The sequence below is a fragment of the Phodopus roborovskii genome, unplaced genomic scaffold, assembly GCF_943737965.1.
Source record: "Phodopus roborovskii unplaced genomic scaffold, PHOROB, whole genome shotgun sequence".
NCBI classification, from domain to species: domain Eukaryota; kingdom Metazoa; phylum Chordata; class Mammalia; order Rodentia; family Cricetidae; genus Phodopus; species Phodopus roborovskii.
The window spans coordinates 273,901-291,634 of NW_026126820.1; the positions used below are offsets into that span (position 1 = coordinate 273,901).

A 17,734-nucleotide genomic window follows, 5' to 3' on the forward strand; every position below is an offset into this window, starting at 1 on the left:
TCAGAGGTTGAGTTGTGTCACAGTGTGACATGGCACTGAAGTCACAGCAGGAGAAGCTTGTTGGAGCATGTCACACTGTATCCACAATCAAGCAAAGAGTGATGCTTATTCATGACTTATTAGCTTTCTCCCTTTTATACAGTCTTGAACCCAAACCCAGGGAATAATATCACCTCCTTCAGGGTGAGTCTTCCTGTCTCATCTTAAATCCCTTACAGGCAAGACCAGAAGCTTATCTCCCAGGTTATTATAGGTTTTCTAAAGATGATGCTATCAAGTTTCAGAAATAGAGTATAATCTACTCCAAACGTGCAGTGTATTATTTTACTGCTTGTTTTAGATAGGGGTAACTAAATAGGAAACTGAAAATATTTGATGTAAATATATGAAAGGGTAATGATATAAATGCTACACTTTAAAAGGCCCCATATTGTGAATGGAGTCTTAAAGAATAGATGTTGCTCTGGGTTGTAGTGTGCTGTAGTTTTGTGAATGTTAAGGACAGTACTATATACTAATATCACTACTATTAACTATAAATACTGTAGACATAGATTTTTATTATCTATAAAATGTTGCCTTAGTGAATTAGCTCATAACTTTTTCACTTTGCAAAGTTGAAATTTTTTAATACTTTTCTAGTCACTTATCAGTTTGCAAGTAAGAAATTATGATACCTTAAATTACCTTGTGTTATACAACTTGATTTTAAAAAATTTCTTGCTAATTTACTGAAATGTATTTTATAAATATTGCCTAGTGGATTTTGGTTTGGGATTATCTGCAATGGTCCTAAATGTACTTTTGCCGTTTTGTACTAATTTGTACTAATTTATGTGAAGGGTGCTCAGCATTGATGATTCAACCCTGGAAAAATATTGGTTTTCTATATTCTGCATTCTCATATAATCAGCTAAGATTTGTTACCTGTGTTGGGGGAGTTAAGGGGGGGGGGGGGAGTCTCACTGTATAGCCCTGACTGGCTAGAACTCAGTACGTACCAGGCTGGCCTTGAATTCAGAGATTCACCAGCCTCTGCCTCCTGATCGTTGGGATTAAAAATGAACGCCACAGTCAGGTAAGATTTAATACTTGATTAAAAATAAGTATCTCAATTAGTATGGCAATTTGTAATAAATGCTGTGGTTGTATTTACTAAAGAATGGTTTATAGTAGATTTCTTAAAAAAAATGTTTTAAGTTATAATTATTTTGTGTGTGTGTAAAGAGAAGCAAGATGGCCAGAAGTTGATTCATACACAGTGGAGAGCTGCCAAATAAAAGTTTGTTTCTGTCATGTTGACACCTGGGTATTGTTTTGTTCTATTTGTAGCTCAGAGCATTGAGAGGGTTAGAGTTAAGATTCAAGATTAGGGTTAAGTTTAGAGGAATAGAAATTAGGTTTCAGGTAAGAGAGTTTTTATTATGAATTAGGATAAGTCATTGTGGTACATCTAGAGATTGGGTATTAAAGTTAGGGGTTTAGGTTTTGGTTTTTGCATTATAGATTAATGTTTGGGGTGTGGTTAAGAATATTGTGGTTAGTAGTGTGGTTAAACATGAGGTACAGTGTTCTGTATCTTTAGGGTTTGGGTTGGGATCAGAGTTAGGTTATTATTTGAGTATAGTGTAGTGATAGTGGTAGTTGTTTGGAGTAGGATTGAGGATAGGATTAGGGTTTAGGATTTGGGATGTTAGGTTAATAAGGTTGGCAATAGAGTTCACATTAGTGTAAGAAATTGAGGTTAGGTTTAGAATATAATTAAACATTAGTTTGAAGCAGCAACACATTCTGTCTTCCAAAGAGACTTTTTGTGGTAGCTTGAATAGAAATGACCCCGATAGGTCCATGGAGAATGACACAATTAGGAGGTGGCCTTGTTGGAGTAGGTGTGGCTTTGTTGGAGAAGTGTGTCACTAAGGGGCAGGCTTTGATCTCTGAATTGCTCAAGCCAGGTCTAGTGTGCCATTTTACTTCCTGTTATCTTCTGACATGAATGTAGCCTCAGCTCCTTCAGCACCATATCTACCCGCATGCTGCCATGTTTCCTGCCATGACAGTAATGGTGTAAACCTCTGAAACTCTTCAGTCTAGAAACAAAATTATTAAGCCTGGGAAGATCTCTGCAGGAAAGAGGCAGAATCAAGCTATGGAGAGCAATAGAAACTGCATGGGAAGTACTGCTCTGCATACATGGGGCCTCCAGGATTTGAAGACATCAAAATTAAGTTCTGAGGGAACTGTCAGGAAAGGATTTACAAACCTCCCTCACATGTCAGAACTACGTGGAACATAGGCTAGAGAGCCCAATGTTTCCATTTACCCCCTCTGCCACACAGCACCAGAAAGTATCTGGGAAATGCTTTTCAATTCTGCAGCTGTGTCAGCAATTTTACTCCTTACACATTTTAACAATTCTTTCCATCTATTCTTGAACATGTGTCTCATCATACATTTGTTTACACATTGTTAGGGTCTAGGATTGCTCTGTAGATCTTTTCACCCAAAGATACACTACTACACTTTCACCTACATTTTATCTCTTCATATTTGCATGTAATTTCCTCCTTTATACTTAACCCCTCTTCTTTTGTACTTAAACCAAAAAAAAAAAATCTTATATTTAAGTTTTCAACCTGCATGTTTGTCTTTACCACATGCACGTGACAGCAAAGGCATCATTCTCTAGAAGTTCAATGCCAGACAGTTGTTGGTGGTTATGTAGATGCTGGGAACTAAACCTAGATCCTCTGCAAGAGCAACAAATACTTTTAACCATGGAGTTACCTCTCTAGCCCCCTTTTTCCTTTATAACCATCCAGAGTTATACTGCTGACCTTCTTGGGCATCTGCATTCAAGTGCTACACACAAATTCATACAGGCATTCACACATTAAAAAACTATAAACTAATTCTTAAACTATATCCACTTACTTGTAATATTACCCCAAAATTTCCTTCCCAGCTACTTACCAACTCTGCTTCCTACCCATACCTAATCTTAGTTACTGAGATCTGATGTGGGATGGCCTAGCCCACAGGGTATGACCATCCCTGGACAGGTGAGGATGGGCTGAGAATGAGCTAACATGTGAACTACAGAGCAAGACAGTAATTACTATTGCTTCTTCATGGTTTCTGTTTGATTTCCACCATGACTTCCTCCAATGACAGGTTGTGACCTATGAGTTCAAGGTGAAATAAACTCTTTTCTTCCCAAGTTGCTTTTGGTCAGAGAGGTATTATCACAGCAAGAGGGTGAAATTAGAACATATTAAAGACAAGTAAGTTGACAACCCCTTAGACAAATCTGGGGAAAGGGCAAAGACAACCCAAATTGATAAAATTAGAGCTGAACAGAGAGCCAGATAAACTGAGAAAATCCTAAGTTTACACTTCAAAGATGTATTCCATGAAACTGGAAAATCTTGTAGGAGAAACTGTGGCCAGCCTACCCAAGCTATAAGTGCCCAGACCAGCCTGAACAAGCCTGCCTCCATGCCCAGAGAGTGCTGACGAAGAGACACTTGATCCAGAGACACCAATGAGGAAAGGACATCACAGCAGTCAGCGACCTGAGCCAGTAGGACCTTGGGAGGGGACATAAAGGCAGACCCAACTTCCTTAATAAATGAGTCTGCAGAATGCTCTGATACTCACTGACTCCCGGTGCCTGAGACATTGGTGCTGTCTTCTCACTCCCTCCTCCAAGGGGTGTCCAAGTAGGGTCACCCACAATCTCTAATGAAATGGCTGAATTTCTAGATGCATATGACCTAACATAATTAAACCAGGATGAGACGAATGCAGGCATGGTTCAGTATACGTCTATTATTTGTTGCTACATAAGTGGATTCAAAGGCAGAAATCACTCAGTCATCTCAATAGATGCAGAAAAGGCTTTCTGAGAAAATAACATGTCTCCTTACAATAAAAGTCCTCAAGAAATTCAGATTCAGAATAGGAATATAACTCAAAATAATGAAGTCTGTATGTGATAAGCCTATAGCCAACATTAAAGCATTTCCACAAAAATCGAACAAGACACGGATGTTACACTTTTCCCAATCAATACAGTCCTTGATTCTTAGCTAGAGCTGTAGAACAAGAGAACCATAGGATACAACAGAAAAGACAAAGCATAATTTCAGGTGATGTATATAAACCCTAAAACATACACCAGGAAGTTTGCAACTGATATGTTCATTAAGTTGGCAGAATATAAAGTTAATATATAAAAATTAAGATTCTTCTTATTGTACACTAGTAGCAAATATACTGAGAAAGATCAAGGAAACAATCCCATGTACTATAATCTTTAAAGAAAAAAAAAAAAAAAGAGGCCCTGGAATTAAACCTAGAGTTGTAAAAACTCTACAACTTTAAACCAACGTGATCAAAGAATATACATGAAGAAAAATAGCTGTACTCATAGATTAGTAAAATTACTACTGTAAAAATTGCTATGCTACCAAAACAATATAGATTCAAGGTAATTCTCATAAAATGACCAATGCCATTCTTTAGAGCAGTTTAAAATAATCCTAAAATTAATGTGGAAGCACAAAAGGGTCTGAATAACTAAAGTAATACTGAACAATAAGGATAATACAGGAGAACCTGGAGATACAGATTAGCAATTAAGAACACTGCTGCTCTTGTAGAGGTCCCTGCAACCATATGGTGGCTTATAACTCCAGTACCAGGGAATGTGACACCCTTTCTTGGCCTCCAGTGGTAAATGTACTAGATTGTAAAGCTCTCATAAATCTTTTAAAAATAATAATGTTTGAGATATCCTCATACCTGACTTTCTGACTTTATATTACAATATGCCACATGTATGCATGCATGCGCGCGCGCTTGCACACACACACACACACACACACACACACACACACACACACACACACAAACCAGAAACACAGAACACAAATCCATAGAATAATTGAAGGCCTATATAATTGGCTCATAAAACTGCAACCATCTGATTTTTTTCTTACAAGAATGCCCAAAATATGCATCAGAGAAAATATAGAATCTTGAATAGATGGTTGTGGGGTTAGAAGTTAGGTTGGGATAAGGGATGTAGTTAGGAGTTTTGGTTAGGGATTTGTGCTAGGGTCTAGGGCTAAGGTTAAGCTTATAGTTAGTATTAATTGTAGTTGTACCCAGTGTCATTCCTTTGGAGAATACTGATTTTTCCCCTTCCCAGCAGGTATCAATTATGAATATCTTTTTGGTTAAGTGTAAGACCTTGTGCCCATTTCTTATTCTCTGAGCAAGATTTAATTTCAAGGTTGGGGTTAAGGTTAAAAGTAAGTATAGAGTGGAATTAGGTAATATTTTGTACCATAGTTAAGGTTAGGGTTAGGTTTACCATTAGGGATAATGTTGTGTAAAGCTTAAGGCTTAAGTGTTAAGAATAGCCTTAGGTTTAGCTTTGGGGTTTAGGTTTGTGTTGAGAATTAGATTGTAATACTGTACCACTAAAGTTTACAGTTACTGTGTCGGATGTGGGCTAAGATCAGGAAGGGTGAATAGCTTCTTGAGTTCTTTGTATATTTTGGAGATCAACCCTCTGTCAGATGTGGGGTTGGTGAAGGTCTTTTTCCACTCTGTGGAATGCTGTTTTGTCTTGTTGACTATGACCTTTGCCTTACAGAAGCTTCACAGTTTCAGGAAGCCTCATTTATTAATTGTTGATCTCAGTATATGTCTGTGCTACTGGTGTTATGTTCAGGAAACAGTCTCCTGTACCAATACATTCAAGTATAACTCATATTTTCTCTTCTAAGAGATTCAGTGTGGCTGGATTTATGTTGAGGTCTTTGATCCATTTGGATTTAAGTTTTGTGCATGGTGACAGACATGTGCCTGTCCATGTTTTGCACCATCATCCAGTTTTGCAAGCACCAATTGTTGAAGATGTTGTCCTCCTTCCATTGTATAATTTTAGCTGTATTGTTAAAAAATCAGGTGTTCATAGGTGTGTGAGTTAATATTGGGATTTTTTACTTAATTCTATTGGTCTACTTGTGTATTTTTGTGCCAATACCAAGCTGTTTACAGGACTATAGCTCCATAGTAGATCTTGAAGTCAGAGATGATAATGCCTCCTAAAGTTCCTTTATTGTACAGGGTTGTTTTGGCTATCCTGGTTCTTTTGTTTTTTCCATAAAAAGTTGAGTATTATCCTTTTGAGGTCCTGAGGTTTTGATGGGGATTGCACTGAATCTGTAGATTGCTTTTGGCATGATTGCCATTTTTACTATGTTGATCCTACCTATCCAAGAGCATGGGAGATCTTTTAATCTTCTTTAATTTCTTTCTTTAAATACACAAAGATCTGTTTCACTTAGATTATCACTATCTGCATGTATTGTACTTCAAACACTTCTTTGGAAGACAGGCCACAAAATCATTAACAGTGTGAAGCATTTGGAGAATATTTTACTTTATTATACTGGATTTTCCCAATAAACACATTTAAGCATTTCAAAAAGAATGAAGATAGTCTGGAGGGCAAGGTACACATACCAAAAAAAATCAATATGTATTACATGTACCATATTATTTCAGTGTCATCATCTTATCTCAATCACAGTGATTCTGATTTTCCCTACTGTGTTTGCATAATACCTGTCTTAAAAGAAAAGGTTTCATAATTGGGTGGTTATGTATTGAATTAGTCTGATTTTCAAGAACAAGAGTGGGATGAATTTTATGTTAAACTCTGCAATCATGACAACAGCAATAGATAATGGTGCCACCTTGAAGCTGACATGAAATATTTTGTTTGGAGCCAATGTATACATAGAACATGATTACTACTGTGATTCATTTTTAAAAAGTGTTTTGTTTTGTTTTGTTTTTTTTTCTTTCACCTTATTCTGATCATATTTCTTGCATAGTGAAATGATTAGCTCTGTTATGGATATCACTTGTGCATTCACTGCAAACCACATCCTTTAAACATATTCACATTAAAAATACTTGCCTTCTCCTCTTCTACAGGATATAGGTTTAATTCCCAAGTTCTTAGTGGTGGCTCACCATCCATCTTACATCCCAGGGATCTGCATATTCTGTCCTTACAGAACACTGAATGACTATAGTATGCAGACATACATACAGGCAAATATACTGTATCTGTAAAATGAAAAAAAAAACTACTAAAATGATCCAACAAGAGAAAGAAACCAGATATCTCCCATTCAAGAAGTTCAACTTTTACATGAACTTCCAAGCTTGTTTACTTGCTTTACACTATTTCATATTTTCTTCCTCTTCCTTGAAATCTTATTTGAATCTTAATATGTATGTATTTTACTTTTAAAATGTCTTTGTCATTTTATAAATGTCCACATGTCAATCATTTTCCTGTGTGTTTGTGTTTGATAAAAACTGTCTATGTTTTATTTTCTTTCTTTCTTTCTTTCTTTTTTTTTTTTTTTTTTTAACTGGAGATTGTGTTCCCATTAGTTATGGTGCCAGTCGTGGAACTCACTGAATTTGTTGAATTCCTCAAATTCTTTCCTGCCTTTACAATTGAAAATAACAGTTATTTGTTGTTTATGCAGCATAATTTTCCCTTTTGCATCACTTGTTCCTATGCAGTCAATCAAGTACTAGACTAGAAGCAGCTCAGTTGTCCTACATGTCTATACTTTGCCATGATATTTGATCTTAAGCTTCAAGGAGAATGATATGAGTATTATGGAGGGAATTTATTTCATTGGCAACACAGGAAATATATCTTGTAGGATATCAGGTCAGTATCATAATGGGAATGTTAAGTCTGTAAGGTTTACTCCATTGAAAAGCTATTTTACAGTAAGTCTCCAATGTATTGAGATCTTGCATAGCTGCCAAGATAGGGAAAATATACCTGAAATTGCTGGTGACGTTCCTTCTTATTAATCCTGTGTAGCTAAGAAGTGTTTTTGTTTCAATGTCAAGATTTATTTCTTAGATCAAGTAATGTGTGAGAGTTGGGATATCAGTATAGGGGCTGGAGTTTTCAGTTTTTATATTTGGGCCATACAGGTTTTCAATTTAAACTGTCCTTTACCCATCTCTTGGAACATGAGAAATGTGTACGAACCCAGGGGCTTTCCATCTTACCTCACCCCAAGAGCCAGGTTTTCGCTAACTCCCACATCATGAGGTAAATTCAAAGCCAGTGTAGCCTATACACAAAGATTGTGAATCAAAAAAACTACTGCAGCTGGAGAAATGGCTAACATGTTAATAGCACTGGCTGTTCTCCCAGAGGAGCTGGGTTTGAAGCCCTGCATCTGAATTGAGTCACACAATCCTTCTTACCTCCAATTCAAGGGATCTGAATCCCTATTCTATCATTCTTTAACAATGAATTTATAGGGCTGGAGAGATGGCTCAGCAGTTAAAGGCTAGGATCACAAACAAACAAACAAACAAATACTTGCCTTCTCACCCTCCTTGGGGAATCGATGGGGAGTGGGATGGGAGTAGGGGAATGGGAGGATAGGAGGAAGAGGGAACTGGGACGATATGTAAAATAAGAAAAAAACTTGCCTTTAGTATGACTAGTGATTAAAATACAGTAGTAAAATAACAAAACAAAATGTATTAGTAACTGTTCCATTGCTGTGATAAAGCACCGTGACTAAGGAAACTTACATAAGAAACAGTTTGTTGGGGCTTACAGTTCTAGATTTTTAGAATTCATGAGGGTGGAATGAAGGAATGGCAGCAGAAGAAAACTGAGGGCTTGTAGCTTGAACTACAACTGCAAAATGGAAAGCAACCTCAAAATGAGTCTTTAAACATTCAAAGGCTACCCATAGTGTCACACTTTTTCCAACAAGTACATACCTTCTCAGCCTCCCCAAACAGTGCTGCCAAATAATGACCAAGTATGCAAATACCTGAGGCAATGAGAGAGGCCTCACTGAAACCACCACACAGATCCATTCTGAGTCATATTGCAGCAGAGGCACATATAATACATAGTATTTGGTAACTTGTTACTGTTTTGGAAAGAAGACATTCTTCACCCTGTGTGTGTTTATGTTTCTTTCTTAAATGTGACTAAGTATTGTCTTATCTTTTCAGATGCTACAAAATAGGAAAAAAATTTCTTAGATTTACTGTTTGATCATTGAAAGATATTTTTTCCAGGAAGAGGCCTATAATTCTAGATACTTACTAGGCTAATGGTGGAGGATCATGAGTCCAAGACCAGCTTGGGCTGCAGAGTGACTAAATTCAAGATTAGTCTAGGCAATTTCCAAAAACCTCATCTCAAAACACAAAGTATAAAAGGCCTGGATATTAAGGAGAGTAGAATGCTGAATGTTGGTCTGGCATTGCCAAAGCCCTAGAATCAATCCCTAATAACATACACAGAATTTTTAAAAATTATTCTGTTGCAAAGAGATTTCAAAAACAATGACTGAGTCTGCATAGGCTTTCCCCAAAAATACTTCAAAAATAAATTATTCAACATTTTTTTTTTTTACCAATTTTATGTTCCACCTGAATTTCTACTTTCTCTTGGAATTTAGATTTTGTGTATTATTTTACAACATGCTAGAAGATTAAGAGACTATGTAGCTATGTCATAGAATTTAATACCTTTCTTGTTCTTTTTTAGCATGGTAATTTCCCAGATTTTGTTGTACTTCTCTTTTAGTTTATGTCTAAACAGATTTAGTTTTTAATTTGTATAAACAATAAATTACCTGTTGTGCTTTTATTTGTTGGTCAGGTGGTAGGGAACATTGTATAGATGGTCAGAGGCTGGATCTAGCCAACCTGAAGCCAGCAGAAGAGAAGCGCTTAGCAACCCACAGGCACAGCCTCAGAGAAGGGGTAAGGAACCTAAGATTGAGATTTTATGCTTATCAATTCCCCACATCAACAATCCCTACCCCAAAAGGAGATTAACCAGGGATCCAGAAGAGTGAGGTTGTATGTGAGCTGTGGTACAGTAGATAGGGGCCACTGATCCAAGCTATAAGGCTGTAGAGTTGGCAGAAATCTGGTAAGAGGGTCAGGACATGAATGACTCTCATTACAACACTCTGACCACAACTCAGAGGGGTTATATAGGTCACAGGACATTTGTGATGGGATTTGGTGCAGATCCTAAGAGATAGAATCAAAGTAAGCAGAAGTGGGTCTTCCAATCAGGAGGAAGCACTGTCTAGAGCATCATGCCTTCTGCTTCCTCTTCACTTTATTGCTAATTTTAGTTTATTTGAAGTATTTTTAAATTAAAAACTTAGTGTGTACATGTTTGTACTGTAAGTATCCAATTAGTATGTTGTAAGTAGTACCTCATTGGGAAGAGCTCCAAGTCTATTCTTTTTTCCTCTAGACCTAATATGCAGTATTTTCTGTACTGCTTTTATAGCCTACACACTCTCCTCTTCATTCTTACCTTTACCCTGCTAACATCAGAATAACATCACATCTGTATCATTAAAGACAGGGAAACATGGGATGATACAGGTCATGCTGTAAAAGTTAATGGCTATTAACTGATACTGCTATACACAGCAAAATTATCTTTAAAAATTTACGAAAAAATAAGAATATTTCATGACAGGCCCAAGCTGTGGTAATTCATGACAGCTAAGCCAGCAGTAAATTCTTAAAAGAATGCTATCCAGTCATATCCATCTACAGGAAAGTGGTCTTGTTATGAGAGCAACAGAAGAACAGAAGAGAAATGAGCAGGAATCAATCATGATCAACACAATGAACCAAAAATATGCAATACTACAAGAAGCAGAACTACCCAAACCAAACAACTGAATCATCATGAATAGCAAACCTTCTCAATGATAACTTAGAATTCAAATGGCCTTAACTCAGTGATTGAAAGGTGCAGCTAAACTAATAGAATTACAAAACAACACAACTGTATGCTATTTCAAAGAAACTCATGTAAATAGGAAAAGCATCCAGTGACTGAGAGTCAAGAGATGAAAACCAACCTACTTAACAAGTGAAACCTACAAACAAGCTGACACACTGACTCACATTAACAGTAGTAGGATGCTTATTAGGAAGTTAGAAATAGTTGTAAATATTTATAAACAGAATTTTGGGGTATCCAGTTTTATAAAACACTAAAGTAAATAAAAGACTATATATTTTTTCTGGCTCATTAATAGTGAGAGACTTCAATGCTACTTCAGGTCTAGATTGGCTTGTGTGTATATATGTGTGTAAATGTTCTCATGTACGCACATGTGTGTGCAGATTTGTTTACAGCATGGTGCATTGTCTTCAATTATTCTCTGTCTTATATTTTGAAATGGCTTTTTTGCTGACCCTGGAGTTCACTGATTGGCAATTCTGGCTACTGGCCAGTGAACTCCAGGAATCTTTCTATCTCTACTTCCTCAGTCTTGGGATTTCAAGAACACATCAGGGCACCCAGATTTTTATATGAGTTCTGAAGAACAAAATTTAGTTCCTCATGAGCACTTTACCAAATGGCTCTCTCTGCATGTCCTCACCCATCTAAGTAGGTCATCCAAACTAACAACCACCAAAACACTTGACAGCTAAGTTATACCATAGATCCATTGGTTTTAACATACATATAGAATATCCCACCCAACATAAAAGGAACATGCCTGAAAACATTTTTAACTGCCCACCTTATAGGCCACAAAACAAGACTTAAATGCCAAAGTGAACATTTGGGGGGGGGACTTGACAAACATATAGTTGCCTGTGTACTATTACAATATACTATTACAATATAATGTTCCCACTTCCCAAAGTTCCCATTTCTGTGTCTCTCACTGGGAAATAGAAACACTGATCTGCTTCTTGTCACTGTTGTTGGACTTTTCTGAAATAACACCCAAAAGGAACTGTGATGGGAACTATGAGGCTAAAAGAAGATTCATCAAGATTAACATGAAATGAGTCTGGGCTTCATACAGCATATGGAGCATGCCCAAGCCAATCTTCAGAGAAAGACTGGAAGCCCAATGGGTAGAGAATGTGTGAGAACACCAACAGTATACAAGCTTGGGGCAGGGGAGTACCACAAATATATCTTATAAATAGTCATGTGCACTTAAATCCAATTGTTTTGTTTTATTGCCCGTCAGCTCACCATCCCACTCCTATCTTCAGAATGCTTAGATTACTCTTGTCCTGGAAGCCTGGAATCAGGAATCGGTTGCTCTCTGAACTCAGATCTGCAGCCTGGTACTAAGCATTCTTTCCCTTTCCTGGTTCTCAAACAGCAGTCAAAGCCTAAGCATGCTTTTCCTAACACTTTGGCCTTTCTCACCCTTTCTCATGCAGATGCTTGCTAACCTCCATTGCTAAACATATTGACTCTCTAGGACTTTAATTCTAAAGGCATAGCTTTTTTTCTTCTCTCCATCTCCCTCCTCATGACAGCCACAGATTTACAGCCTGCATGTTTTGTTGTTTTTCATGCAAAGTCCAGGTTTAGCTTCTTTCTGAGTCCACTATAAAAGTTTTATTTTATGAATAAGATCAAGACTCAAAAGAGAACTGCAACTTCCTTGGTACCCTGTGTCAATCTTGGAGGTATGTTTAATTTGGTCTTGAGAACAAAACAGATGGAAGCATTTTTTTTGATGGCCACCTGCCAGCAGTTACACTTCTGCTGACATTACTTTTAGGGGGACTAGGCCTCCTCATTTTATCTTTCTTTCCCTCCCAAAATTTATCAGTCTCTTGCTTTTGTCCTCTACCTTCATGGGAGAGGAAGTGGGGGAGGAGTTCTGTTTCACTCCTCTCCCAAACTCCTCCTTTGTGGATAATGCTTTAACAGAGGAAGGCCCAATACTTTCAGTCCCTAGCAGACTTATTAAAACTGTGAAGCCAGGGGGCAGGGTTGGCTCTAACTCAAGTTCCAGGTGATTCCCCTCTTATCTTCTGGGGTCTTCCTACACCAAGCACACATGTGGTACACAGACAAAGACAAAACACCTATACATACAAAATGAAATAAAAGATGGTGGGAGAGAAGAAAGGAAAAGAAGAGAAAAGGAAAGAAAAGAAAATAAGAAAAAAAAAAAAAAAAAAGAGCTACATTTACCCGGAAGCTCATGAGGATCTCAGACTCATTGGTACAGGCACACTTGGGCAGAAACTCTCATGACAGAAAGCAAGGTGGCACAATTTCTGACCAGGACTTCTATAGCAGGGGAAATAGAAACTAGTCAGGATGGCACCATTCACATTTGCATGGGGGCCCCCAGTGCTACTGAAGAGCCACAGGCTTTCTTTGTGTCACAAGCACTTTTTTATTTACCTACCCTGATCTCCTTATCATTGTGTCCTTACCCCCTTTCTTCTTGTTAACTACATGTACTCTCATCTGCTTGCACAGGGGATTCCAATGCTCTGGACACCAGTGTTCCCTGGGACCATGTGTTCTGCCATGCAACTGGATTTCAGATCCCAAGAGCCAAGGGTATCTGCCTTTAAATGGGTCAAAATGCCATACAAGGCTGCCAAAAGTCCCACCAACACAGGGCTGATGGATCACTCTGTGTCTAGTCGTCACTGGGGCTATGGGATCCATGTTTACTTCCCATCAAATCTTTAAGAACTGTCCTAGTTTAGAGATTTCAAAAAATGTCTTTCAGTGTTAGGCGTATTAGCACTTCTCCTTCAGTTCTTGTGGGTGCCAAATACACTGCAAAGAAGACAGGCAGATGGTTTGACACTGTCTGATGAGATCTTGCATATTCAAGGCAATATATCCACAAACAGCAGTTATACAGTTTCTAAATTAATATTTAGCCTTCAGCACTTGAAATCTCTTTATTTCCCTGCCATTCTAAAGTGTATTTCAAATCCATTGTCATCAGTAAAATGTTTGGAGTCATTGGAAAGTTATTTGTATAACTTGGTGTTCATATCTAAAATTTGATAGTGAGACAAATCCTCTCCACTGTTGAAGTAAAGTAAATTAACATTTTGGTTCTTCCACATGATATTGACATTGAGTTAGACTTTGCAGTGCCCTGGACTCTTTCCATTTTAGAAGTTTAAAAAGACTAGCAAGATTTCCTATCTACTCTTCTTTTTGGAAATTCACATTATCTTGGTCACAGAGCTTTCCTCTAAATCCATTTTGTTTTCCTTTGAAATAATCACTGTGTTAAGCCAAGTCACTATATTTCCATATTAATTGATGTCTCTTGATTTGATGAGTAGCATTAGAAGTCACAAATATTTTTAATGTAAAATATTATATGATTTCTTATTGTTGTTCAACAAATGGTGATTTCTTTCTCCTAAAGTAATTGAATTACAGTTATAAAAAAATTATCATGCATGGCCCTCTAATTCTTTGTTAATGTTGTGAGATACTAGTGGGTAAAGTATTATTTCCTTTCCAAACTGGAGACAGCAACATCTCCCTGCATGATTGTTAAGTGATCTGTGAATAGACCACAAGTTCCTTCTACCTCTAAACTTTGCAAGAGTACCCATATCAAGACCATGTCTCTGTCTTTATACTTAGCCACCATTTTGTTAATGTTTCATTGCTTGGGGTCACTTGGACAAAGGCCTGTTTCTTGCAACTTGAGAGCAGCTCCTTTTCTGCTGTGGGTCACAGGGTGGGGGACTGTGGCAATATCTCTTTAGAACAGCCTTAGTGTCCTGAAGAAGTTGGGTCTTCAGGATGAGAGATGTGGTCTAGATTTAGTAACATCCTTAGCAAGGACACCTCTCCTTGTTGAGCTTGTAGAAGACATCCAGAATGATTAGGAGGCTTGCTTGCTTCCAGCATTAACTAGGGCAGCTCTTGTGGCCAGCCCCACTCCATGGTCAGAATTGCTGAGGAAGATGAGCCTGGGGAAAAATGGCAGATGAAATATGCCAAATTTGCCTTTAATTGAACTCTTCCTGTTATCTAGAATCTATTTGCATTCATTTCCTGGCAGAAAAGGTTTTAGCTTAAGATGGACCCATGATTGCAGTAGAACTACATGTGCCATCAATGATGCTGTTTGGGAAAAATTAGCCAAGGTGCATTAGGCATTTTTGAATCCCCAAAGAAGTCCTTACCCCCTCTGAGGAGTTGATAGGGGGTGAGAAGTGAGGGAGGTAGGAGTTGGCGAAAGGGGAGGGAGGGAGAATTGGGGTAGGACTGTAAAATGAAAAATAAAAAATTTTAAATAGGAAAGAAGGAAGGGAAAGAAGGAAGGAAGGAAAGAAGGAAGGAAGAAAGAAAGAGTTCAAGACTCACGAGGCACGGGCTGCCTTATCTGTCATTTTTCCCCCCACCTTCTAAAAGACACCTTCTAGGTGGGTTTCTTAGCACAAGCTGTATAGGAGGGGGTTATAGGAGAGAAAGAGACTACTACCATAACCGGCACAGAAAGATTGCTTCAGAGTAGGGCAGCTATTTCTGATCAAAATAATCAGGGAACTTTTAAAACACTAACTGCTTAAGCTTCTGTGCTCTTGTTAAGGGGAATCTGCTTCCCAAGGCCCTCTTAGGCCTGTAATACAACATGGATGCTTTAGTTACTGTTCTATTGATATGAGAAAACACTCATGGCCAAGACAACTCTTACACATGAAAGCTTACAGTTTCAGAGGTTAGTTCATGATCCTCATGGCGGGAAGCAGACAGGCACAGTGCTAGAGCAGTCGTTGAGAGCTACTGCTCTTCAGGTAACAGGCAAAGAGAAAGAAAGAGATAGACAGAGACACAGAGAAAGATAGAGACAGAGAGACCGGGCCTGGTATGGCCTCTGGACACCTTAATGCCCACTCACAGTGACACACCTTCTCCTCCAAGGTCACACTTCTAATCCTTGGTGGCTACGCATTAACATATATAAGCTCATGGTGGCCATTCCCATTCAAACCACCACAATGAAGATCATGGTCCACCAGTGGGGCCCAGGCTGTGGTGCTGTAGTGGTGGTGGTGGGTTCCTGAACCTAACATCCTGAATTTGTTTTTTAATTCATTACTTCTAAAGAGTGTACTTTTAGGTATAAGGGTATTTCAAAGTTTCTTATTTGATTATCTTCTTGGCAATCATAATGTGCTGTTTTGAGATTGCATTAAATCTGAGCATTGCCCTAACTTTCCCCCTAAGTGTCTGCTCTGCATTTGATATCTCCACTGCCTACATCAATTTGAGAAGAGGGGGCAAAAAGACAATCTGGGTTCCCTGCCATCATCTCCTGAGAACACCTTTTTATGATTGGTCACTCATAAATTCACATATATCCTCTTTATCTTTTAGAATTAATATACCTTCCTAGGGAGGAATCATTCTAGCATTTGGAGATTAATAAAGGAAAAACTCTTAATAATACTACATGACTAGTTCTATCTAATATACAAAGGGGAATCAGCCTTGACTAGAAATTCTCATCAGTTTATATAGTTTCATGGCCCCAAGTTATACTTAGAGCAATTAAACATGGTTCACAGAGACAGAGATTCCAAGTCTGGGTTGTTTGGACAAATGGGGAGATTTACATGTAAAAACATTGTCATAGTTATTCCAGTACAGACCAAGCTGTTCTTCTAGGTAGCTATCAATCAAGACTGTCCTGACACCTAGAAGAATTATGCTATTCCTGGTAAGAGAATCAAGACATATTAACAGTAAAGGTAACCCAGTACCTTTACTTTGAACTGCTCAATAGAGGCATGTTCTTTGATATGAGTATAGGCCTAATGGTCAGCTGGGAGCAAGGGTGTCTCCTTTTTTTATGGGGTTAGGGTCTAATTAGTAGTAATCTTAGTGAGCATATTTTAACAGAAGGAGAGGCTTATCAAACCTAAACTTTATGTTAAAAGTAAAAATTTTCCTTCCTATTATTTCTACAAGTCAGGCCACTGCATGCTTGAGTGATCTGTTAGCTAAATTCTATTATGTTAAACTTAATATTTGCTAAGCAAGCTTACGGTATTTTTTCCAAGCCTCTCTGTCTTCATTCTTAGTCTTAAGATCCATGGATTGCTAAATCCCTCTATTCTGTTCCAAAACATTCTTCTGTTACCTTGGTTCAGGCCTCTTTCATCAAGTGGATGTTGTTGCTGTTTATTGTTTTCCTTTTCAGCACTGGGGATAAAATGTAATACTTTGCATATGTTTGGCAAGTGCTCTTGACCACTGAGATTTTATTTATTTTTGAGACAAAGCCTCTCTAAGTTGCCAAGACTGTCCTTGAACTCATTCTGTAACACAGGCAGAGTTGGAATGCTAGATGATCCTGCTTCAGCCTCCTGAGTAGCTGGAGTGACAGGTGTGTGTCATCACACCAAGTTCAAGCTTCCTAGCACATCTTCCCTAAGTATTCCCTATATAGCTAAGCAAAGTCATACAAACCTAAATGGTTTTTAGGCCCAGGCAGCTTTGCAATATGTATATAGGAACCTGAAGTAAGCAGGAACAGGCTTTGAGAAACTCTGGTTGATGAATTCTCTTCAAGCAGGCTTATTGTTTGTTTGTGAGTTGCTACCTCCTCCCCTCTGCTGCACAGTAACTCAGATGGTCTCTGTACACATTTCCTCTTGCTCTAAAACACTTTGCTATGTGAGATGCGCATTCTTTGGGGTGATCCTTGCTATTGTCTCCTAGGGCTGGGCCCAATGGCGTGTGATGGGAGAGTTTGGGAAGGTAGGACTGGGTCATTTTTCTTCCCATTGTGCCACTCATGAACTCATGATCTTGTCCAGTGCTCACACGACCAACCTGGAA

The 17,734-nt window shown here is 38.2% G+C and overlaps 1 pseudogene; it reads right to left on the reverse strand.

Moving 5' to 3' along the window:
* Positions 1-17,734, reverse strand: part of LOC127214621 (RRP15-like protein) — a 40,049-nt pseudogene continuing 22,315 nt past the window's right edge.